Source organism: Crocodylus porosus, unplaced genomic scaffold (genome assembly GCF_001723895.1).
Source record: "Crocodylus porosus isolate Cpor-Errol unplaced genomic scaffold, CroPor_comp1, whole genome shotgun sequence".
NCBI lineage: Eukaryota > Metazoa > Chordata > Crocodylia > Crocodylidae > Crocodylus > Crocodylus porosus.
The window spans coordinates 74,459,379-74,486,204 of NW_017728931.1; the positions used below are offsets into that span (position 1 = coordinate 74,459,379).

Consider the following 26,826-nt stretch of genomic DNA (forward strand, 5'->3'; position numbering starts at 1 on the left):
GACCCCAGCTGACTTCCTGCCCTTTGGGCAGGGGGCTGGACTCGCTCTCCCGAGGTCCCTTCCAGCCCTAATGTCTATGAAATCTATGAAATGGTGGGGCCAGCACAGGAAAAGTGGGAGAAGGCAGTGGCAATTGGCTGCCCATCCCGGTTGCAGGGGCCAGGTTTGTGTGGCTGCAGGAGAAATTTGGGGACAGGAACACGCCCCTCCCCAACCACCCAAGCTGCAGGGCTGCCTCTGCCTCCCAGCCTGAGGGCAAGGGGATGAATCACGGTGGAGGCACCCCCAACCCAGCCTGGATGCCCCCCAAAACAGCTGCCATGGAGGGAAGGACAGGGAGGGGAGTTGGACAAGGGCCAGGCAGACATGGAGTGGCGGGGAGGGGCTGGAGCAGGGCCCACTGTGCCCATGCAGCTGCCTCTTCTCAAGGTCATTGTCTGGTGCCAGCAGCCCCTGCAAAATCGCTGACCCCTAGCACCGAACCAGCCGAGCACCACCTGGGGCAGCCTGGAGCTGGAGGCCAGAGCGGGGTCAGCCTCAACTACACCACTGGTCCAGAGGGGATGGAGCCACCAGCATCCTCTGTGCCCACCCCACATCATCCCCACAAAGAGCCCCAACAGCCCAGCAGCTACTCCAGAGGAGGCACTTGGGAGCTGTGGAGCACACACTTCCCCCAATCTGTGCACAGGGCAGAGCAGCTGCAGGATGCCTCTGCCTGCTCCTGTCTTGGACAGTGGTGCAGTGCAGAACCATGTGCCTCCTGCCCACCCCGCGGGGATGCACATGGCGCTGCACCACTGTCAAAGGTGAGAGTGAGGTATGCAGGTGGGGAGCAGATAGAACCTGGCCCCAGTTGCAGCCACCCTGCCCTGTGCACAGATTGGGGGCCACGCGCCCCCCTCAGCTCCTCAGTGCCACCTCTGGAGAAGCTACCAGACTGTGCGGGGTTCTTTATGGGAATAATGTGGGGTGGGTGAGGGAGTGCCGGGGGCTCCAGCCAGTGCAGCTGAGGCTGGCCCTACTCCAGCCCCAAGCTCCGGGCCCTCCCTGGTGGTGGGAAGGCAGCCTGGGCTGGTATGGGGCTGGTGGTTTTGCAGGGGCTGCCAGCACTAGGGAATGACCCTGGGTGTGGAGAAGGGGCCACATGGGCACAGCAGGCCTAGGCCCCAAGCCTCACTCTGCTTCACTCCCTCTTGATCCCTGCTCCACTCCCTGCCTTTTACCCTCCCCCCACAGACTTTCCTGCATGGGGAGGAGCAGGGGCACATGCTTAGCCCCCCCCCCCATTCTTTTTTCTCTTTCCGTGTGTGTGTGTGTGTGTGTGTGTGTGTGTGTGTGTGTGTGTGTGTGTGCGCGCGCGCGCGCGCCTGTGTTCACGGCAGGAGGGACAGTGTGTTTGCAATCTGTGTCCATGTGCAGAGTGAGTAGAGTGCATGCCTGTCTGCATGTGTACATGCATGTGTGTGTGCACACGTTAGTTCACGTCCGTGTGCGAGTGTGCATGCGTCTATGTTTATGGCAGGGAGAGTATGTTTGTCTCCGTGCGTATCCATGCGCAGAGTGAATGAAAGTGCACGCCCTCCTGCATGTGTGCATGCATATGTTTGTGCGTGTGTGTGTGTGTCTGTTCATGGCAGGAGGGAAAATCTGTTTGTGTCTGTGTGTCCATGTACAGAGTGCAAGTGAGTAGAGTGCATGCCTGTCTAAGTATATGCATGCATGCGTCTGTGAGTGTGTCTGTGTTCATGGCAGGAGGGAAAGTGCATTGTGCCTGTGTCCATGTACAGAGAGTGAGTGAGTAGAGTGTTCACATGTGTGAGTGTGTCTGTGTTCCTGGCAGGGAAAGTATGTTTGTGTGTCCATGTGCAGAGCATGAGAGTAGTGTCCTCGCATCTGTGTGTCTGTGTGCACACCTGTGTGTGTATGTTTGACCACAGCGGAACAGGGGAGCAGGGAGAAGAGGCAGTATGTGCCCCCTCCCCCCACCGCAACCCCCCACCTGCATCAGCAGAGAAAGGGTCCCTGCTCCCCACCCCCTCCCTGCAGCCCAGCTCCCAGGGGGAGAAGAGCCTCTGACTTTGGACTTGCCTAGGGCCCCAGTACACATTAATCTGCAGAGTGGTGGGGTGGGGTTGGCACTGGGCCAGACATGGAGCAGCAGGGGGTGGGTAGAGGAGGGATGGCGTGTGACGAGATGCAGAGTAGCGGAGGGTGCAGGGGAAACATGGGCCTGGATGAGGACTGGCGGGATGGGGATGCAGGTTGTGTGCAGCTGGATGCAGAGCTGCGGGAGCGTGTGACGGTGAGCGGCAGCAGCGGCTGCCGTGTCAAAGCTTTTCCCCCCCATCCTTTCCTGGGAGGCAGTGGTAGCGCAGGGTGGTGGGTGACAGTGCTCCATCCCTCCCCTCCCCTCCCCCATCATTCTTGACAGACATTTGCCTAATTTATCAATATTGACTCCACTTTATTTGGAGTAGAAAGCTAGCTGGCCATCCTTAGGTCCTGATAATACAGCTTTAAATCTCCACATTTCTCAAGCACTATCAGCTTTATGTCCATGTACATGTAGATTTTTGATTTGTGGATGTCTCAATGTCATGATATTTAGGGATTTGAAATCCCATTTTATTATTACTTTAAACCATCTAAGTTCACTCCTTTTCATTCTTGCATGCTGGGCAAGAGTTATGCTGGATTTTCTAGTTTAAAACCTCTTGCATGTTCACTTACACCAGCTTTTGATGTTCAGCCATTTTTTCCTTTGCATGTTTTACCTCATTAATATAGTATTTCAAAACCCCCTAGTGAATAATTAGCTAGGGTAGGATCCTTAACTCTCATATATGCATTTTTAATTTGACATTTAAATGAACATCAAATTATGGAAGCTCCACTCAAGAGCGATGTACAATACCAACGGCAAACTATACAGAAGGACAACTACAGAAAATCACTTTCCTAAATATATTACAAAAAACCCCCAAATGTTAAGTTATTTAGGAAGTTAACTTATTGCATTGTCCAAGGAGGAGCAGATTGAAATTAGACCCAAAAATAAACCAAGAGGGAAAACTGTCACAAAGCAGCAAACAGTTGTCACTCTTATGTGTTTAAAAATGTAAATAAATCAGTAGGGTGATCCACTTTACATAACTAGCAGTTATGTAGAAATTGTCCCAACTGACACTAACTCCAGAAATGTTATAGGGATTATGTCAAAAAATAAGAATTCTCCACCAATTTTCCTATTGTATTTACTGGGCATGTCTACACATTTAATGCAGTTTGGCCCAATTTAAGTTGCATTAGGGGCACGTGTCTACACGTGAGTGCCCTTAATGAGGCTTAAAAATGGTGATTTTAGGCTACGTGAGCCTAAATTTAATACCTGCCCAAACCAAGTATCAAATTTAAGAAGGATTAGTTAATGTGGGTTAACATGTGTAGATGCATCACTCCGCATTAACACAGGAATTTAGTCCTTGGTCTGCCCAACCCTAGGTCTCCTGTCTCGGCACCTCTCCTCCACCAGTGCTGGGATGCTCTCTATATAGTTTGCCACTTGTGAGCAGGTTTTTTTATTGTTGGTGGGTGGGGAGGGTGGTGGAAAGGTACTATTTGTTGAGGGGAGAAGTGGGAGGCAGGAACGATAGAGGTGGGGGTTGTGAGGGTAATAAAATGTTTTTGTTTCAACTATGTGTGCATGCTGAAAATAGTGCAGGGGGGTGGACAGAGAGTAGGAGGTACATGAGCAGCAGGGCAGGCAAGCTGAAGCAGGGAATGCAGGAAGAGGGAGTTGGCTAGGGCCTCCCATGGCTGGTGTCCTGACCTCCACTGGTTGGTGCATGGCTCTCCTGGGGCCTGGGTGTGGTGGTGCCTGCTGGGGTCAGCAGGGACAGCACCATGGTCAGCAGGAGCACAGGGCACTGGTCATCACTGGCAGGGGCTGGGCTGAAGCAGTGGGGTGCTGGGTGTAGCTGGCAGGGACAGGGGCAAGAGCAGGGGCAAAGGTATCTCTAACACAGGGAGGCCAGATGGGCAAGGAGAGTGTGCTGCCTCTGTGCTCAGCATGCAGCTCCTGAGCAGGGAAGGGGCTGCCCAGGGACCAGAGAGCAGGGAGGGAGGGGTACCAAGATAGCTGCCAAATGCTGGCATCTGGTTGTGGCTTCAGCATAACTGCAAAGTGCTGGCAGCCATGTATCTGGAGGCTGGAGTTCTCCCAAGTGGCCACAGGGGCACATGGCAGGACTGAAACAAGCTGGGACTACAGTTAATCCCAAGTCCCATTACATGTAGACACCTGCCAAAAGCCATTTAATCCACATTAGTTTAATGTGCATTAAAGTTAAGCCCACTTAAAATCATGCATAGATGCACCTACAAAAACACCACGTACTTCAACATCAGCTTTTAAATGCAGAATTAGTTAATTAGTTAAACTAACTATAGATTTTACTATGCAATAGGAATCCTTTGTAAATTGCTTCAACTAACCTGGATGTCAGGCAAATATGATTAGCATTCTAATACAATAATAGCCTTAGTCTGTTTGTCCGTTATGCTCTAGGCCAACTCTGCATGCACTGCCAAAATGGCGCGCGCAGATTGGCTGCAAGGGCCCAGAAAGCTATGGACAGAGGGAGCAAAGGAACCACCACAACAAAAAATTCAACAACAGCCAGCAGGGAGGGGGAGGCAGCAGGGAATAGGGGAGGAAGGGAGGGAGGGGAATGGGAAGGCGGGGTTTCCAGTGGCAGTACCCCCCCCCCACTGCCACTTGTACCCAGCCCTGACAGCAGGTGGCAGAGAGAGGGAGGTGGCAGGGAGAGAGGGGGAGGCATGTTGCATGCCACTGGGTGTCGCCAGCCACCGTTGTGTGCAAGCTCCCTTCCCCTCTCTGTTCCTGGGAGCTTGCAGTACTGCAGGGTGGAGCAGCAGGGGATAGTGGGGGATGGCGGGGATGCAGGGGCAACAGGGGTGCACAGACCCGGAGACTGCAGGGCACTGGGTGTTGGTGATCCATCCCTGCCACCCCCACCCCTTCTTTCATGATGGGCAATTTGGTAATCATTATATAAAGGGCAAATTAAATATAGGGGGATCCAAGGCCAGAAAACCAATTCTCAAATAACACACCTATACTCAAACCATTACTCCATGTTACCTCTGACATATTATTACAGTAGTATTCTATGAATAGAGAAATATTCAATGCAGGATGCAGCATTCTGACCAATAACTCCCACAGCACTGGGCCTAATGTGCTCACGGAAGGAAAATTATTTGTCCTGTTCCTTTCTCCTAGTGCTTCAAAATGAGCTGTGTGACCTTTCTGTCTTCACAAAGGGATGGGGGAAGAAGGAAATCTCAGAGCAGCCTTTGCCTTCCTGTTAAATCTGCTGAGCCTCAGCCGTCTAAAAAAAGGTTTGTTAGAAGTGAATCTGGCATCACCTTTAGACTGCATATACTTTGGAAAATGCCAGGGTACTCTGGGACTACAGAAGGGAGAATTTCAAACCCGTACTTGCAAAACTTAAGTTAGTGGGAAGCAGTATCAAGACCAGGAATCTATCCAGCTAATTCCTGAAAAGCTTTTAAGAACGAATGGGACAGACCTCCTTCCAAAAATTGGAGAGGTAGCAACCATGCAACATACAGTGAAGATCTCAGGGGTGCTCACACATCAGGCGACTCAAAATAAATACCTGTGTGACCTGTATAGCCAGGATTATAATAGTAATAACAACAAAAACAGTTTGCTCCATTTCTGGTTTCTTTGCACGTCCCTACAACTGTGCTTAACTCTTACATAGCCTGTGAAACAGAAATGAAATGCAAAACTCTCACTCCCAGGTGAGAGTAATGTCAGAAAATCTGAATTGTATACGATAAACATTTTGTGCATGCTTTTAGTGACTGCAATTCATTTTTGTCATAGTGATTGCTAAGACAGTTAAATCATTAGATTCAAAAGAGAATCCTTCTCCCTTCTGATTAAATAGCATTTAAATCGTGGAACAAGTCAGGTGTTTCCCAGCCCTTGAGATCGTCTACTGCATTCAAAGGAAATCTTTTGTCCAAAGGAAGCAAGAGATCTCCATTCAAAACTCTATCACACATCACAACCACAAAAACCCTATTGGGAAAAAAAAAACCCTCTACATATCTACAATTAAAGAATAATTCCCATTGCATGCAGAGAATATGTTACCATGGTGATTAGTACAAGTCTAGAATGAAGTTTCCTTCAGTCATGGTGGCTGCATATTTGTATACAAAACCAGTAAAAAAAACCTGCTTTTCTGAATTTCAAATCCCAGCCTTGCAATCACTTGATTCAAGCACTCTATTAAGATTCTGTTACAAGGACCAAAGTGTCAGAAAGCACAAGGCGCGACAACATGACAGTGTCATTCTCTTCCCCAAATAAAGGACCTTCCTTCTGCTGTGAAGTGTTCTTATCAGGAATGCCCTGATGGAACTTGAAATCTCTCCTCTTTTTCTTCTTCCCTGAATTTGAAATATTAATGAACATTCATGATATGATACAGCCAGTGGCCAAAGCAGATTAAAACAGGAGGGGGAGCTCTCACTGCACCAGCTGGATGGGAGGAGAAGCTGTGGGAAAGTGCTCCTTATCTAAATCAGACAGCACTGCTCCTCCCACTACCTTAAGTGTGGGATACCCACTACCCCTACTACTCCAATCCCTGAACATACTGCCTTAAGCAAGCAGGGGAGCAGTGGCAAAATGATGTTACTCTCCCAACAAGCTTTATTTTTCTCTCAGCATTGCCACTTGCTGTAATCATGCTCTCTTTTTTAATCTCATCTTTCCACTTTCTCTTTGCTCCTGAGAAAGGAGGCAGGAATTTGCCACTCTACTACTAGATGAAAGAGGTTCCCCCTATTCTGCTCTGCAGTATTCCTTCTAGCTGTTGGGACACAGAATCTCCTTGTTTTCTTTGGGGGGTTTTTTAGTCTCTTTTATCTCTTCCTTTTGATTTATTCATTTTCAGTTTCTCTGTTCCCTTGGTTTTGATTTCTCTAAGAAAAATGAATTATATTTTACAAAAATCATCATTAATGGACCTTTACAACTTAGCAGTTAAATCCACAAATCAGGACATTCAATGCAATGGTTCCCACAGTAACCCAGCTAGATAGCACATATATGTTATGGCATTACAGCTTAATAACACAGAGGTATACGAGACACTACAGAAGCACAAGTGGGGGAGAATCACAGTTGCTTTGGTAACCATCTGTTTGAATTTCCTCATTTTTTTTTTGCATTTAAATTCTCAGCCATAACCTTACATTAACTCAGCTTTCTGCATCGATCTTTGTAAGATTTAAGTAAAATACCATTTCCAACCCTTTCTGGTCTGACATTGGAAATATTCTCATTTTAAGCATATGCACGTACACCTGAAAATTCAAGCAATTTCTCTTCCTGAACTAAGCGCTGAGCCAAGGCAGAACTGAATGCAAAGACAGATGCTGGGTTGGTGGTTTGACTAATCAGGTGCAACCATAAATAAAGAATAGCTATGATTTCAGAACTGCTTTTACACCCTTTTGGCATGCATTTCATATATCAAAAGTAAACAATATGCACAGACAGTACTCAAAATGTTGGATTCTAATAACCCTTAATGTCAATCTGAATGCCAATGTTTATCGCAAGCATAACTAGTTATACTGCTGATCTTACAAATCATGATTAGAGGGGCTGTCAAAAATATATACACTTTTAATAAAAACAATATCTAACTCCTGTAAAAGGATGCAGGCTCAGTTTTCCTTCATATGCGATTCGTATGTTCAATTTTAATTGTACTGTGCTGCCAGAATATCAATGTAATCAACAGGCTTATGACAAATCCCCACATAATTTGAAAGCAAACCACAGGATGCTTTTAACCAATATTTCTTTAATTTGTAAAACCTTGGTGTTCTACTGCTGAAGAAATTAACTAGCTGCTCAGACAGCAGTAAAGGAAGATACAATAAAGAATGAAGATAGCAAATGCAAGTGAAAGGCTTTCACAAAAATTACCTGTAAAATGCTATTTATAGCAGATCTTGACTAACTAAAAGGCTGGCAAATTAGCAGTTTACACTAGCTTTGGCTCCACTATACAAACCTACTTCAGAGTAAAGAGAATAAAAATGGATAGTAAACTCTAGAATAGTGTTACATATAAAATGTGATTTTAAAAAGCTGAACAGCTGTGAATTAACCTTGTTAAGAAAAAACAGTGTAAACATTATCCTTCCTGTAGTGCTGTATTATTACAGGCTTTTCTCATGACTGAAGGTCAACATTAGTAGGGAAGGAGAGAGCAAAAATTTGAGAAGCAAACTCCTCTCTTAGCATTAAACTGTGTCCAATCCCTGCATGCACATTAAGGTATAAAGCAGGGGTGGGCAAATAGGCAGATCCAACCAGCAGCTGGATTCCATTTCCCAGCAGCCCCTGCCCTCATAACTTGGGCTGGTCTCTATGGAGACTCTGGTCGCAACTGTGCTGTGATAGCGGCTGGGGTTGCCATGGAGACCGGCCCCAGCCGCACTAGCAGGGTGCATGGCAGGGCAGGGGGCTGGTCCACAGCTACTGAGATCTTGCAGCAGGGGCAGCTTGATCAGGGCTAGGGCTAGGGCTAGGGCTGCATGATCTGCAGCCTGCACGCTTCAGGCAGGGGTGTGCAGGCAATGGCTTGCAGCTCTGCCCCAGCTCAGGACCAGAGGCGGCTGGGAAACAGAGTCCACTGCCAGCTGGATACAGCCTATGGGCCAGACTTTGCCCACCCCTAGTGTAAGGAGTGGTCTACTGAAACTGCAGTACTTGCACTCAGTGCGTAAAAGCCACTTTTGTACTGAAAGCCTGTAAAAGCTTATGGTACTTAAGCAGTGGGTAACTGCTGCAAAAGCCTTGTGTGGTAGGGACTGAGGTGAATTGTACCCAGAGAATGACCCCTAGCTAGGGACAGAAGTTACACATAAACCAGTTTAAGTGATTCGAAACTAGTTTGAACCTATACGAGAACATAAGTTCAGTACACATAAACAAATTTCAAAATGGCCAAAACTGGTTTAAGATAAACCTGGTTGAATGCGGTATCAAACTTAACTGATTTGCATCAAAACAGTTTATAGAACTTCTGTTCCAGACCCCTTCCTGGTTTAAGTGAAATCAGAGTCCCCCAGCATCCCAGCATCCTTTGCAGCCCTGGGCTGGGCTGTCTGGTCCAGAGAGCAGGGCAGGCCCCACCCCTCTCCTCCCTTCCCAGAATTTGAACTGGCTGAGAAGGGGGTGGAGGACTGCAGTGGGGAGACAACACTGCCTGGCTTCTTCCCCCCTGCCCAAACCACCCCTCACTCACTGCTCAAGCAGGGATCCCCCTCTCCCACAGCACAGACCCCCGAGGCACAGACCCCAGCCAGTATCTGGCCACACCACCCCCATTCTAGCTAATGCTAACCAGTGTCTATGTCTCCAGTTTCACTGGAGCAGGACAAAAGGCACATAGGACAATGAAAGACCGGACAGTATCTGCTTAGGGCATTTGGAACTAATCAGCAGGTCACCTGGTAAAGTCTCTCCATTCCTTCCTTGAAAAATGCTGTTTAATAAGAGTTTAAGCTAATAAGAGAGGCTTTGTTTTCTTGATGGGCTGCTAAGCTCCCTGCTGACTTGCTTGCTTCAAAGGCTGAGATCTGTCAGTGTTCAGGAGAGGACAGAGAAAGGTGTGAGAAATAACCTAGTCTGCAAGGCATGGGACCCGTGAGTGCCTGTCAATTTGCTGCAGACAACATGAAGAAGCAGGACGGAGACTGAAAACCTCAGTATCATCAACAAATGCATGCACTCCACACAAGCAGTCCTCCTTCCCCCCATCCCCCCTGCCTCAGACTGCTAGCCACTCCTTCAGCAATGAGCCAGGAAAGCCTGGCAAGGGCTGCTTCCCCCTCCCCCTCCAGGCTGGGGACTGTGTAAGTCAGGATGGGGGCTTAAACCCTAATCATAGTGTCCTCCCAGGGCCTGGTCACAGCCCCCTCAGCTCAGTACTGTGGAAGGGAAGGCTTACTCTAGTGCCCTCCAATTTCTGGCCTGAGCCACTGCAGGCATGTGCCTGCATTTCCTGAATCAAAAGTGAATGTCTGTCCACCTGCAACTCAGTTCAAGCTCTGCAGGTTAAACTAAGCTGCAAAGACTGAATCAGTTCAGGCTTGGGCTTTTTTAATGTCTGTCCCTAGCCAATGTGTACTTTTAAGTTTTGAACCTAATGGTTCCCTACTAAACCAATACCTAATATGCACTGATGAACAATGAGTTTTATTTCTTCCACACACATTCTAGATGCCACTTACTCATTAAAATGTAGGCATCACTATTTTAGTGTTGGCAAAGATACAGTTTCAATCCATATGAAAAAATGTATATTATGCTTTTTATGAAGGCTATAGATAGATTAATTCTATTTTGGAATTGTTAATTAATTTTCCACATTAAACATAATTTAGAATTCATTTATACAATGCATGCAACATTTTGCTTGTAGGTTCAAATCCACAACAGGCAGGCAGCATTTCAAATGTTGTACCAACTGCCATATTTTTGATGAACTACCTAACTAAAAATGGTGCTCTCCATCCAATTCCCAATAAAGCCTTGTGGCACTAAAACCATTACTGAAAGTGGCATTAATCTGTATCCTTGGCAAAGAACTGAAGTGAAATTAAATTACTATCTCTGTCATGTTCTTCCAGGTTAGAGGTGAGGGTAGCACACAGAAGAAAAACTTGAATTTTCCCCAATTTGTACAGTACCTTTTCTCACGGTAAAATCTTAAGTGTATGCTGACAACACAGAAGTGCCAGAACTGTTCTGTTGTTCATTTACCTCTACATGAGCTGTTGACCAGCCCTGGGACTTAAGAAGTGGGCAGCCGCCCCTAGCCCTCCGGGGTTAAATAGCAAGGGCCCACTCCAGAACCCAGTCTGTTGTTTGTTTTTGTTCCTGTTTATTCGTAACTGTAACTGAAGAAAGAATTGTGCCTCCGCTTCAAAACATGAGTAAATAAATCCATCCTTTGCTTGAAACCATAAGCTTCTGTGCCTCAGACTCCATCGCCGCTAATCCCACCTGTTCGTTTCAATCTGCCACCACCCGGCCGCCAACCATGACACCATGAGCTTGGTTTACCAACTCCGGGACATGGCGTCATGAACAGGATCAAAGGGAGGCATATGTGAGTCTGAATTGATCGAGAGCTGCCCATGGCACAGCGGGGTCTGTCTGAACACCAACCCGGAGGACCTATGGAACCATGTGGCATTCCACCAGGCCACAACCCAGGCCTCAGCCGCAGTTCACAGCTACCCGTCTCTTGATGGGATAAGCGGAAGAGAGAGGGCTGTCCGGCTCAGTCTGGGAGCCCTGGGCTGTGTATTACGAGACTCCCGGGCCGTTTATCACCCGAGGGAGGAGAGCGGGACCGTATCCCCAGCCCATGCAAAATCTCCGGCCACGGCAAGCCTCAGCCCGGCACAGGAGTTGGCTCGGTGTATTAAATACATAACGGAGAGCGGGAAGGAACCCCTTCCATATTGGTTCCAGTATCCGGGCCTCCCCGCCGGATCGAGGGGCCATGAATTAATAACACAGCTCCATGAGGCCCTGGAGCGGGACGGAAAAAGGGCCAAGTGGACAGGCCTCCGTAAATGGAAGAAGGGCTGTATAATAAAGGTATTATTCCAGGAATATGTTTTATTATTGGGGGAGTTTGTGAATCAGGGAACCAACTGAAGGCCGCTACTGAAGCCACGGCAAAAAATTTGGCTGAACGGCCATTACAAAATGGCGCTGGCCGATCCGAGAATGCGCCAACCCCTGAACCTATGTCACTGTCCGCCCCGCCCGCCAAAAGCCGTCCTCCTGTGGAGACGTCACTCGTAGCTCCGCCCATTCCAAGCCCACCTCCCGTCAAGGTTCCACCCACCTGGAACCTGCCTCCCGGAACAACGCCACCTGTTGCGCTTATGTCACCGCCCCATACATTGATCAGCGCCACCGAGAGGATGTATGGGAGAATTGTAACCACAATGCTAACCAAGCAAGCGGAATAGTGTATGATCATTGCAACGAAGTAACACCAAAAGGAATGAATGTAACCACAAGCCAGGATCCAGATGCACACACTGCTATGTACTCCAGCAGCAAAGCTGTAAGCAATCGGGTAATCAATACAATACAACAACCACCAAAAGTAACCATAACCAAACCTACAAGTGCTATGTCAGCTGAACCTGGTACACAATCGAATGACGACGAAGAAGTGGTAACTGCGTATCCAATAGCCGTACAAAAGCTCGTAACTGATCCTCAGGGAGGAACAAGAATTACTGTAACCACAAGATCCAGAACCCGCTCTGAAATGAGCGAGCTAAGAAGACACATCAATCCGTAGCAATGAAACACCTATCGCATGGTTGGGACGATTGGTAACAGAAGCCAGGAGCGAAACTATTAATCAGGAAGAAGCGCTACTTCTAGTAGGAAGTTCTGCATGGAGTAGGGCTAAAGTGCTTGACCCGGTCCCCATTTTAGCTAATTACCACTGGCCAATTCCGGTGCCAGTGTTAGCAGCAAAAGCCCTGTTACATATGGTCCATACCTGGCACGAGGGAGCAGGGAGTCGTGCTACTGCAACATCACTAGTATATGCAGTCATCGGAGCATCCTATGCGCTGTGGAATCCCGCGCCTCAGGCTTTAAATTTGACACCTGCCCAGGTGCAAGGAGCAAGGCTGCACCGGTATACCACCACCCCTGAGGACGTACCTTGTTTAGCTGAAGCCGTAGACGCGGCCACAGAAATCTATGGAGGGAATCAGAGTATTACCGCCCGATTATTATTAAGCGCTTCCATTAATGGCCCTGTTATTCACACCCTGGGCCAGTTGGATCAATTACAAGGGGCAATGAAGACAAAGCCATCGAAGAACGTGTGCCTTGTCTCTGACGATGAGTATGAAGCCGCCAAAGTCTTATACTCGAGACCAACGAGCAAGGGATATGAGAAACAATCAGTACGTAACTCTCCAAAATCCAACCGTAACCAAGCTAAGTATTCACCACCTCAGGAGAGGAATCGATCTTCTCAGGCCAAATACTCACTGCCCCAAAGATCACCAATGGAAAGAGCCATGTTTGGGTTCTTGATTGCAAAGTCAGGTCTGCCAAAGGAAAAGATACGACTGTTAGGGGATGACGGCCAAAGGGACCTAGCAAAGACCCTAGGGTTCCAAGAATACCGAGCCACACCAAAAAACGAGTGACCACCATCGGCGTGAGTCCGGTGACCGGCGGCTGTAATGATCCTGAAAAGCTAAGTTATAAATGGAAAACGGACCTCGAACTGAAACGACGCGAACTGACGACTTACGAACCAAAACGAAACGAACCAAAGCGAACCGAATCAACATGTACCGAACCTAAGCGAAATGAACCCGAATGAACCAAAACAAAGCGATATGAACCAAGTCAAGAAAAATCAAAACGAAGCAAAACAAAAAACGAAGCCCGAAGCGTAACGAACGAGACACGAAACTTGAATTAACCGTACGAAATGAATCAAAATGAAACAAAGCGAAGCCAAACGAATCAGAAACGAAACCTGAAGTAACCAAAACTGTTTTGACTGAAGGAGTGCAGGAGGGAGTTAGAGTTAAGAAAATAGGCTGTCCAAGACTGAGTGCTATCGTAGCAGCGAACAACACGAAAATTTTCGACGACGATCCACGACCGTACGCATCGATTGAAGTTCAAGACCCCGATGAACCGAGTAACGTAATGCCTACAAAGTTTCTACTAGAGACAGGAACTCATATGAATGCCATCGAACGATCAGTTCCCTGAAAAGAAGCTCGTAGTCGAAGGGGGCATCAGCCTCGATACGACGTGGAAGTAGAACCAAAGACAAAGAACCAAAAAATGGAAACCGAGAAACAGAAGCTACATCCACAACTAACGAGAGCCCAGGATACTATAAAGGACCTGTAGAAGAAAAACGAAGTCCTGGAAGAGGAAATTAAGGAGCTGAGGGAATTTAACAAGAACTGCATGTTGCAAAGACTTAAGAATAAAAGCTGTGCATGTATTGTTTGTTTTCTAGGTCACGTGTGATAATCAAACGTCGACCAAGAGAAGGTGCAACGCCCTGCTCCACTGTTACGACCCACCGAAGGCGACAGAAGACGCTATTTACTCTCGAGTGGAGATGACAACAGACCCGAGAGAAGGCTGAGATGGCACCAACCAAGCCTTGGTATTATATGAAAACAGAAAAGAACAAATGGAGGACTCCTAAGAAGAAAAGGGCTCGAGTAGACCCCACAATTAAAAGGGAAGAAACATTTATGAAGGGGGTTAAAGTAAAGGTTAAAATTCCAGAAAAGCTGAAACCGTGGCTTGTTGATGACTGCGATTTGATTGCAAGGCAAAGACAACTCTTTTATCTTCCTGCCAAAAAGAATGTTGATTCCATTCTAGAAGATCATGCGAACTACGAAAAATCGCGAGGAAACACTGATAACCGAGAATATGCTGTTGATGAAGTTGCTGCTGGGATTAAGGAGTACTTCAATGTAATACTGGGAACTCAACTGCTGTACAGCTTTGAGAGGCCCCAGTATGCTGAAATCTTAGAGCATCCGGACGCTCCCATGTCCCAGGTCTACGGTGCACCTCATCTGCTACGACTCTTTGTGAAGATTGGGGCTATGCTTGCTTATACACCCCTGGATGAGAAGAGCTTGACTTTACTATTGAAGTACCTCCATGATTTCTTAAAGTATTTAGAGAAGAATTCGTCAACGCTGTTTAGCGCCAGTGACTATGAAGTAACCTCGTCTGAATACCATCGAAAAGCAGTATAACACTATGTGGGCGAGGTGTTCTACGGCAACCACTGTGAAATAGGCCCTTAGATTTATAATGTAAATAATTTCGTTAGGAAGTTGTTCTGTCCCATTTTGTTTTATTTTGCAGAATCACCAAGCCATTGAGAGTAGGGCGTTATCAGACCTTGCTGAGCGACCATCCAAATTCCAGAATCACCGAAGAGCACTGCACCCCTGCACCTGCGAATCCGCGACGAAAGAATGTTAACCACAAACATAGTGACTGTGTACATAGTTATTACTCTGTTTGGACACCTAATCGGGCTGGTTTCAGAACTCGATCACTCAAGAAATACTGTTCTGCACCTGCTCTCATTGTGGGCTAATGACACTGGGGATGACGAGACGGGACAGCAAGGTGTGGGAAGTGTGACCGTACCCATGCATATCTGTATTTCTGTGCATCTTGCCAATTTTATATTTGTCGTACTTGTCTTTGTGTTCCTGTTTATTTTATCAGTCATTATTGTCATCCTTAAATCCTTGAGTCATGGCCGCAGTAACCATTGCGTGTAGTCTGAATCCTCCAGTTGTATATCTTTTCAGGATTAAGTTGGAATGCATCCTCATGGCTATTGAACCTGCTGACACCCTTGTTATCATTTTTGTTTGTGTTCATAGTTGTTGTTCTTATCGTAAGTTGTATTTTTAAAATCTTGACGCAGAAAGTTGCCAAATTATCCGCTTATATGTACTCCACCGTTCCCACGTATGACAAAAATTTGGAACTGTGAAAATGCTGAGAAGGAGGAATTATAATTTGGATGGTATGACTTCTGTGTTGACAGCAAGGGGGCATGTCACGGTAAAATCTTAAGTGTATGCTGACAACACAGAAGTGCCAGAACTGACATGCGCGTTTGACTCTGTGAGTGGAAAGTTCCGAAGCTCACCCAGTACGTGCCCCCTGGGTGACCTGCGGGCCTGTCAGTCATTACTGACCTACTTTCCCCACAGGCACATGCTCAGACTGTGTCAGCTTCTGACTGAGCGCATGCTCAGAAGGAACCTGACATGAGGTAATCGGACTAGAAATTTCTCTGCGGAGAGCATTTTGATTGGCCACTAAATTTGTATAAAAGACTAGTGAGCCCCTCCTTCAGGGGAGACCGGACGCAGTGCGTTACGGAGACTGTCTCACGCTGTGGGGGGAAACCCGCTCGAGCCAAAAGCAGAGGCTGTTGCTACAGGGACTGCTCCTCAGCTAGGCCTCCTGGCCTATTGGTCTCCTCCCTCGTTCGGCGTTTCACATCGTTCTCGTTACTGTTATTGCTATACCAATTTTTTGACTTCTGAACATTGGCACCGATCAACGACCACCGATCCGAATCATCCCTATAACTTCGATCTCAGCTTCTTTGGTTATCGGCTCACCTGGCATTCAACCTCGGCTTCTTCCATGACCACCCGATCGTATTACTGGACTGGCGTCACGACTTCATTCCTCATCCTGACGTGTTACAGTTTCGTACTGTTGTTTGTTTACCTCTACATGAGCTGTTGACCAGCCCTGGGACTTAAGGAGTGGGCAGCCACCCCTAGCCCTCCGGGGTTAGATAGCAAGGGCTCACTCCAGAACCCCATGGGCCAGCAGACCCCTTCTGTTGTTTGTTTTCGTTCCTGTTTATTCATAACTGTAGCTGAAGAAAGAATTGTGCCTCCACTTCAAAGCGTGAGTAAATAAATCAATCCTTGCTTGAAACCATACGCTTCTGTGCCTCAGACTCCATCGCCGCTAATCCCACCTGTTCATTCCAATCCGCCACCACCCGGCCGCCAACCGTGACACCGTGAGCTTGGTTTACCAACTCCAGGACACCTTTCAGTGGAGAAAAAGGTAATCTTAACCTTCTGGGAAGTTGCTTTTTATTATATGAAAAGGGGTGCATTTATATGTGCAATTAGCATATAGCAATAAACTCTGGAACAGTTCGTGCCAGAGTTTATTGTTCCTGGGTGCAGTGTTTACATGTGCACCTGGGACCACAGCCTGTTGAACAGAGGCCGAGCAAACCCAACTGACAGAAGGGTCCAGGGGGTTAGCCTGCCATCTCGGGCCTGCTCCACCCCAGCTCAGTGTGCTGCAGAGGGGCTGGCTGAAGCACAATGGTGCTACAGTGTGGGACTGTCCCCCATGCTGTAGCACCCTCATGCCCCAGCCAGACCCAGTCACCATCTACATGTGCATTTCAGTGCCCATAACCACTGTGCTACAGGATAGTACTTGTCCCAGACAGTACTATCCTGTAGCAGAGTTAATTAATTTACTGCACCCTAATACAGGAGCACATGTAAATGGTGACACTTTACTGCAGAGCTAATCAGTCAGCTCCTTAGTAAAGTGCATGTGTAGATATACCTAGGGAGTACAAATGACCAACAACTAAAGGTGTGGGTTCAAAGCTACAGTAATTTATAAAATAGTAAATATCATACTGTGTCTGACCCAAAACTGTGTGGCTGAAGCCTAGGTAGTTCTTCCATGATAAGAGACTTATTTAGCAATTGTGGCTGCTTACAGATGTGAAAAAAACAAAACAAAACAGCATTTTCAGCTCACTGTGCCCCTGCACCAAACAGTGCATTCCTAGAAGAGGTATCATGTTAGTTTGATTCAGCTTGTATAGGTCAGGTGATTCAGAGGGGCTTTTTGGTGCTCATCTAATAGCTGATTTAATCATCTTTAGATAAAAGCACCAAAAAGCCCTGCTGAAGAGCCCAATCTAGACATACAGTGGGGAGCCAGGTTGAATTACCATGCTGCTTCTTCCAGCACTATTTTGGGGGGGGGGGGAAGGTTTTGTCTGTCAACAGCCTGAGAGGTTCTCTCTCCGATATGCCAATTATAACAAGCTTATGTCATACCTAATGATACACGACATACTGTCTTTGGGGATGACATCAAGTATGCCTTGAACTACATCCTGAAGATAGTTTTGTCAAATTTGAAAGATAGACTGATGGTACAGATAAGCTCTTCTTAAAAAGTTCATATTTAAAAACAGAAAAAAGTAGAACAGAGAGAATTCCAACTTTATTTGCCTGCACAGTTGCTCACAATAATGAGGATGTCAGGTAAATGGTAATTTCCACATAAGCATAGGCTTATTCTCCCACTTTAACACAAGGGGTGCCTGTAGATTTGTGGGACATTTGCTCCAACACACTGCAATTATAACATGTTGGAGCAGACTCAATTGAGTCTATTGAAGCATACTAATTACCAGGCTCCAGCAGTCTTGGCGTCTCTTGTAGTCAGCCTCCCCATGCTTCAAAATGGTGGCAGGGGGCACGTTAATTAAAGCTCATTAAACGAGCTTTAGTTAAAATACCCCTACCACCATTTTAAAGCTGAATTCACATCCCTCCTCCTGAGAGCTGCTCTAATTAAAGTGCTCCTCCCCCTCAGCCCCAGAGCGCATGTAAAGATGCCCAAGGAATCTAGTTACTCTTTCTTAGGAATACTGTAGTTTAGAGCCTAAAGTATAAGTGATGTAACCAGTCATCTGTGAGTTAACTAGATGACAACTTAATTATTTTTTCCATTTTACAGTTTCATAACCAATGTCCGAGAAGATAACAAATCTACTACATTTCTATTTATATATAGCTATAAAGAGGTCTGAAAATTATTAAAATACTGGGATGTTAAAATACTGGGATAATCACCAATCCTTCTCTTAATTCATTATATTGTTACAAAACATTACATTAACCTTATAAACATTTATTGCATTATTAGCTAATACATTACTGAATGATCTTAAAACAAATGCCAGAGATTTTTTGAGACTTTGGCATTTTTATTCCCAGTTCTCTCCTCCATGATGCAGGCCCTTTATGCCACTGAATCTGAGCTCTGGTCTTTACAAGAAATGGATTTTATGAGAATTTTAAAAAATCTGTTTGTTTGGGTCACACCTATAAATGGAAGTCCCTGAATGCAAATGCTTTTGGATAACATAAACATTAAAAATAATAAAAATGTTGAAAAGCTTTTCATGGCATTTCCAAAGCAAAATATTTCAATTACCCAGGATAGATTCATAAAGACACCCAGCAGCCATTTGCAAAACTGTGGAGGAAAATGTGCCCTGCCAACCCAATCATTACAGCACTAACTTGGCATATAGAAGACTCCAGTTCAAATCTTTTCTCTACCTGATTATTCAGTGCAGCAACATTCCTCACTCCCAGGGGAGTACCCAAACCACCAAGTCCATTCTTGTACACTTTGTCCTAGTGGGTATTTAAGTTTTTGTTTGTTTTTTTTTTGGGGGGGGGGGGGTTCATTTTAAAAATAGAACCACTTCAAGAGGAGAAACTGAGATCTGCCTCAGAATATACTTTCTGGCCCCATGTTTAAGGGGGTAGAAGATCATTTCAAATCCCTGTTCCAAATCAGGAAGAAATGTGATTATGAATCTTGGTCTCTCATATCAAGGGTAGGAGCGCAATCACTGGGCTACTCTTCAGGGTTATATATTGCACTTTATGCCCTTAGGAATCTGGCCCCTTGAGTGTCTACACACATGCTCTGGGGTGGAGCGTGTGGAAGCAGGGGGTTTAATTAGAGCAGCTCCTGGACAGTCGCTCTAATTAAAATGCCACAGGGTCATGTGTATTCAGCATCCCACGCTTCAAAATGGCCACTGGGGTGCTTTAACTAAAGCTCATTTGACAAATTTTAAAGTGCCCCCACCACCATTTTGAATGGACACTGAATACACATGACAGTGAGGCATGCATCCTAATTAGAAGGCTCCAGCAGATTCAGTTAATGGAGTCTGCCCTGACACATTTTAGTTAGAATACATCAGAGTGTGCGTGTAGGCACCCAAATTTCCTTTGTTTTTAATAAAGCGTTTCAAATGGAGCAAATTAGGGTGAAATGTTTCACTTGCCCCAAGGCATTTTTTCCTAATTAACTGAAAATAAAACCAAAAAATCTGATTTCCCAAAACTCCTATGGAGCAAGCAAGGATACAGTTGAGGCTTAAGTGGTTAAGGTAACCAAGACAATTGGGAAAAAAAACCTGCCTATTTTATCCTTAGTCCAGAGTTTCAACATGGAAGTTTGTAAATGCAATGAGCCTTAATTCTCTATTTATATGATCATTTTAATGGTTAACTTTTTGCTAAAATTATTAGGTTTTTCCTAACATAGTTTTACAGAACTGAGCTTTTTTTTCTCACTAATGTGACATGTTTTAGATAAAAATCTGCTACCCTTCAGGAAAGTTTGTATATTGCTATCTCTTTTCATTCCAGGAGAAAACGCCATCCACCTGCATCCAATTACAGTAAAACAGAGTTCCAGTACTGAGTTATCAATCAGCTGTCAAGTTATAGGAGCTTCAGAACTCAAACTCTAAATCTCCAATGATTTCTTTCTAATTACATTTGAATCTTTGCTCATTTTTGCAAAGTACTGAATTAAATCTACCCAATACTATTCTTGGTTCCCACACCAACTCAGAGATATGCACCTGCCAGCAATCAATGAAAGGACGTATTGATTTTAAAGTTCTTAGCACAGATAGAGCATACAAGACATAACAGATTCTCATGTGCAGATTTATCTACAATCACCTGAGTCACAGAATGTCAGTATCTATTACCTGTCAAAGGTAGAAATGCAACAGAAAAAAAATACTACTATAAGTTTCAGAAATTGCACATTGACAAGTATCACTAATAAGATGCACCAAACACATACCATGAGACCCCAGGTAGCAAAATGCAAACCTGAAATAGCTTCCTGCTAGTTACACAGGGAAAACAGAAGAGCAAATTCTAGTGTAAATCAACACCATAAAAATTATCCTAGTTATTTTAAAGTTAATGAGAGCTCACAATGCAACTGAGACCATGATTTGACTTTAATTATTTCCCACTTTCCATTCCTTCAAATTTAGAAATTTTATCATAGCATCTTTCCAAAGGTCTATAACTACGTTATAGTCAAGCTTCACATATACAACCAGTAACTTTTTATATCATCCTTTTTTTTCATTTATGAAAACAAAATGTTTAGGAGGATATCAATTAGTGATGGATTATTTATACTCAAGGGACAACTTTTAAACTAAGAAACATGTTCTACATAGTTGAACAGGGAACTTAACACACTTTTGTGACCTCCACCCTTTGGTTGATTGTAGATGACACCAGCCACATACGCTCACTTATCTTGCTCAAATTTGTTGGCCCAAATTCATCAAACAGAACCGGTGACCCAGAAGAACCTAATTTCTCCAATCTGAAAGTGTCACTCCCAACTTTAAGCTATTACAGAAGGAAGCAATATAATTTCTTGTAAATTTTTGGACAGGTGACCTTTTGGTGATCTATAATAGAAATATCAAGTTTCACACTTGTGCTTTTGCTGTAATCAAAAGGCCCATAAGGAATGAATGAAACCATTTCCGATTCTAGTTCAAAAGGGCGTTTGAATGTTAGAAATCAGACAAGATTGAGTTGACTTTTTTTAAATATCAAACAGAGGAATCAAAAAGGGACATGGGGAATTTGTGTTTCTCTCTCTACTTCTCTGCACCTTGTCATGCATGTGTTTTAGATTTCCATGGTACTGCAATGAAAACAAGGAAATTAACTTCTCTGGTCATCTCAACCTGGATCCTTCCCTCACTACCCAAAAGATAGTGGATCCCCAGGACCTTTGAAAGGTCAGTGGCATCCACAATGGCAACTGTGAAAGATGGAATCACACTCCTATCCCTAACAAGGTAGTTCCAGGTGGAGCTCTCCCATTCCTTGGGGGTCTTCAAGAAGAGACTTGACAAGCATCTCCTGGGGTCATCTGACCCCAGCACTCTTTCCTGCCCAGGGCAGGGGGTTGGATTCAATGACCTACTAAGGTCCCTTCCAACCCTAACATCTATGAATCAAGTAACTCCAACATACCCAGGGTTGTTCTGGAATCCTGGGGCTATAGTAGGCTTGGGCTGTGTGGGCTGAAGGCACCACAGAAAAATACCACCACCCTCAGGTGTATTTTTTTTTTCCTTTACGGGGTTTTCACAATCACTAGCAGGGATTCTGTTCTATGCCCCTCATCCCTCACACTTCTTTCCAGCAGCTTTAGCTTCCCTGGTCACTGCTGACTGAATTCCAAATTCACAAATACCTTATTAACACTTGAAGGAACATGTAAAGGTGAAAGATCCAGATACACAGGACCCCTGCCATAAGTATCAGCATTATATTAAGTAGTCATATTTATAAAGACTATATGCCATGGGGCAGGTAGTGTCATGCTGGGTCATAGGTAGCCTGGTCTGATGGTTCTCAGGGTCAGGAGAAGCAGCCAAGGTCTAAAGGGAAGCATGCCAAGTCAGAGCGGACAGTGCTGTACAGGTCCCACCATGGCCGCCATGCACTGAGGCTCCCAAACCCCCTGCCAGCTCCAGTCGCTCGCCACTCTCTCCTCCCCCGCCCCCAGGACCCGCACAGCCCTAAGGACGGCTCTGCCTGGACACTTTCTCTTTCAGGTGAAACACTTATATTGGAAAGGGTAAGGGGTTAGCTAACCCTGGTTGGCCACTCTGGTGGCAGGGAGTGGGCATGTGGTGAGCCCCAGCTGGAGGGTTGTGGCCACTTTTGTCTGCCTGAGTGCTCTGCTGAGGAGGTAGTAGACCAAGATGAATGTCTGTGCCAAGCAGGCTGAGGCCCCAGGTTCAGGGCCACAGCCTGATATGACTCTTCCCTTCCCCTACCCAACAAACCTTTCCGTGGTGCTCTGATCCAGGCTTTCCTTAGTGGTCCTTGTGATATTTTTTCACTAGAGGATCAGGCAAAGTGTGGAGTCAAAAGGCTAGCCCAACCAGATACCAGGGATATAAAACCAGAATTGGGTCAAGTATCAAAAGGGTCAGGCCAAACTTAGGGTCTGTGGGCAAGCCTGGACGGATATCCAGAGTCCGTCAGGAAACCAGTAGCAGCACAAGCCAAGAGTGCAGCAACCTATATATAGTGTTGAATCTCGTTGCCTGCACACTTCATCTTAAGGGTCAGGGGTTTATATTGAAAGGGGTGAGGAGCAGATGACCTCGGCTAGCCTCTCCAGTGGCAGAGTGTAGGCATGTGGTGGATCCCAGCTGGAGGGCTGTGACCACCCACGTCCACCACAGTGCTCTTCTGAGGAGGAGGCAAACCAGGATGAGCAATCATACCAGACAAGGTGAGACTTCAAGTTTAAACCCACAGCCTGACAGATAGAGTTCATTAGGACCCTTACACATATAGCAATTTGGTTCCAAATATGGAGAGATTTTATCTGATAATAAATTTCTTACATTAGTATACCATATTAACACAATTACCAGCAGCAACATAGGATTGGCTATGCCTTTGGTCTGTTACCTTGTCTGGTTTTAGGATCAGAATATCCCTAACTGGATTTTAGTGGCATAAACTTTGGATATAACAATGCTAGATGCTGCAAGATGCAAATAGCCTATTTAATCCTATATTCTGTGTCCATTTAATTCTGCCACAATGCACCCAACTCAAATGATATTGCAATGGACCTTTGGGACACAAGACAGAAAGGAAAAAGGATGATTTACCCCCTACCCAGAAAGATTGAATATAAAAAAAAAGTAATTAATTAATTAATTAATTTGGCCTTTATTTTCATGAAAAAACAGGATGATCAGTATATTAGTATAAGAGGTCAGCAAAACAGGAAATTAAAAACTTTTGAAAGACTAAATTAAAAATATATGAAAAACAAGTATGCATGTTAATCCATAGTATTTTTTTCACCTGTGGTGAATACACCACATTGCATTACTATTTTGCTACTTCTAACCCTACCATCTATATTTTTTTAATTTAAAAAACTACCAGACAAATTTTCTATGCCACCCTGATTGCATAAGCAAAGATGTTTTAAAATGTGCTCCAAAACCCACTCAAGTCCCAAGTACTACATTAAGCAGTGTTACTTCTGTAGTTCCATGTTCTTGATGCATTTCAGTGATTTCCAGATCAGTGTACTTCATACAGGTAAAAAGACAATTAGAAAGGTGTTTATTTTGCCAACTGCCAGTTCTGCAAACTCAACCTGCATTCTTAAAGTGAAGATAGGTTTTTTCAGCTCACACAGAAGCAGCAATAATACAAGTTTTGACAACATTAAGCCTGTTGTTATACCTCAAATTCTGCAATCAAATACACATATAGAACCTTGGTTTTTGACACTGGATAGAAATTTGCCCTGCAACTATAAATCCGTTAATGATTCTGTTGATTACATCTAAGGCAAAACAGAGCAGTCCACTACTGTCTTAGGTCTACTAATAGAAATGAAATTCAGTAAAGAGAAAATCTCAGTTCTGTCATTAAAAAAAACAGATTAAACTTATATAGAGGCTTTTACTTTGTGAAACATTTGACAATTTACAATGTAGTTCTGAATTGAAAAGTGACAGTATGAAATGGCAACTTATTACCCCTGAGATCAATTCTATACGTTTTTATTCCCGCTCCCCAACTAAGTGTATCTTTTTTATTTTCTCTAAGCCTCTCCTTACAAATTAGACATAAAAAAGCCAAGAGACTAGCAAAAACTACAAGGATTTTAAAAAGAAAGAAAAGAAACATGACATTTAAAAGCCCCCTTGAGTTGGCTTATGAGAGAATTCTTAACAGTAAAGGTCACTTTCATAATATAGCAATACAAGAATAGCAAAATAGCCGACCACAAATTTTACAATTATATATTACAAAAACTCAATTTTGTTTGATACTATGCACATCTCCATAGTATTGGAGTTCCTTTACAGACTTTTATTTGACCAACTGAATAGTTGGAAAATAATTTTCATAGCAAGCTTTAGGGTTTAAAAACCCATCGTCAAGCTGAGGAAGCATCTGCATTTGGTGTGTGCTCACACAGTAATTGCAGATGCTTCCCCAGCCTGATGATGGGTTTTTAAACCTGAAAGCTTGCCAAGAAAAAAATTTCCAACTATTTAGTTGGTCTAAGGAAAGATATCAGATTTACCCAAAGAACTTTGTCTGCCTATATCCTCAGATCACCACAGCTACAACCTACACCCCTTTATAGATGTGTAACCTACTGTAATTAAGTCATTTATCACAAATTAAAAATATTCTCCAGTAACTTTCTCCAGCTCCATACAATCCCTTACCCCAGCTAATGAAATGCTTATGTTAACTCCACTTGGCTCAGTGATCTCTCACCTAGAAATATATACACAAACTTGGCACTTTTATGAATAACAGCATCATTAACAAGAAAAACAGGACCTTGTAGTTAAGTCACCAGACCATGAGAAGAGTTGGGATTCCAGCTACACTTAGTACACCACAGGGTCTTTGAGGATAAATCTACTTCTTTCTATCTTTCCTTGTGATTCTAAGAAAGAAGAAGTGAAATATTACTATAATATAAAAAGTGAAATTTTCATGAACAGATGATACACAATGCTAATAAAACTGCCTATATTTAATGTTGCTCAACACGTTCCATGGTTTTCAGTTCAATAGAATACAATATTGGCTATTCACAAAGGTCCCTGAATCAGCTAAGGTCCAAGTCATAGAACAATAAACTAGAGTTTCATGTTAATATGATTTAACCCAGGGGTAGGCAATGTCTTTGGCTGAAGTGCTGAAAAAACTGCAACGTCTATTTTGTAAGGTGCCAGAGTACCAACATGCCAGAAAAACAAAACTGGAGTGGGGAGCAGTACGTGGCAGGATGCACTGCACATTAATATAGTTAATAATAATAAATGTTTCTTCTTAAAATGGTAAATACCAGGTTTTCTAAAAAATTTAAACCTGGTGACAATAAATAAAGCTTCATATACTACCTTTGTTCTTGTTAAGCATGTTACAATGAGAAAAAGAGGACAAAAGAAAGGAAGAGAAAGAGGAAAAAGGGGGGAGGGAAATTAAAAAGAAGAGAACAAAAAAAAAGAAAGAGAAAGAAAGAGAAGGAGAGAGAAAAAGGAGTAGAAAAAAGGAGAGAAAAAACAGAAAAAGGAAAGAGACAGAGAGAAAGAGAAAGAGGGAAAAAAGAAAAGAAAAAAGGAAAAAAAAACAAAAAGAAGAGAGGAGATAAAAAATTGAAAGAAAAAAGAAAAGGAGAAAGGAGAGAAAAAGAGGAGAGAAAGGAAAAACTACACTACCAGCTGCAGCTCAGGCCCACTGGTCCATGGCAGTGTCTGGCAGAGGAAGGCAGCGACACCCCAACAGCAGCCACCAAGGCCAAGGTGTTCAGGCCTTCCCAAAGGTCCCAGAGCAGGGGCGACTGAGTCCACGGCCGAGAGGGAAGGGTGCATCTGGGGCTAGGAGAGGTGGACGCCCCGTCCCACCCAGGACGCAGGAGCAGCATGGGGAGAAGCAGGTGCAGGGGGAGGCGCTGTGAGCAGGCAAGCTCAGCCAGCCCCATGGGAAGGCAGCAACCAAAGGAGAGCAGGGGCCGGCGGGAAGCAAGGGGCTGCCCCAGGGCTCTGAAGACTTGGACCACGGCAGGTGGGTGGGACACGCAGTAACACGAGGTGGGGTCCAGCTTAGCCAGCACAGCTCCACGGGGACAGGGCGCAGTTGCCCTACCTGTGAGGGGATGCCATCTGGCCAGGGCAGGACGCTGTACTGAGGGGACTCCCAGCTCCAGGTCTGACCTCCCTGCATGCCGGGCACAGCCTGAGAGGGACCGAGCCGGCCCCAGTGCAAAGGCCTGGCTACAGGAGCCCCCAGACCCTGGGAACAGCTTCTGCAAATGGCACTCAGAACCAAAGTTGGCTGGTAGCATGCAGTGCAATGGCCCTGCACAGTGCCTGCCCCTACCCTGGG

The 26,826-nt window shown here is 45.0% G+C and overlaps 1 protein-coding gene and 1 pseudogene across 1 annotated transcript in view; one reads left to right on the forward strand and one right to left on the reverse strand.

Moving 5' to 3' along the window:
* Positions 1 to 26,826, reverse strand: part of NAV3 (neuron navigator 3) — a 787,742-nt gene that overhangs the window by 736,047 nt on the left and 24,869 nt on the right. The gene's annotated exons all lie outside the window — the stretch shown is intronic.
* LOC109315469 lies at positions 14,218 to 14,949 on the forward strand (annotated as a pseudogene).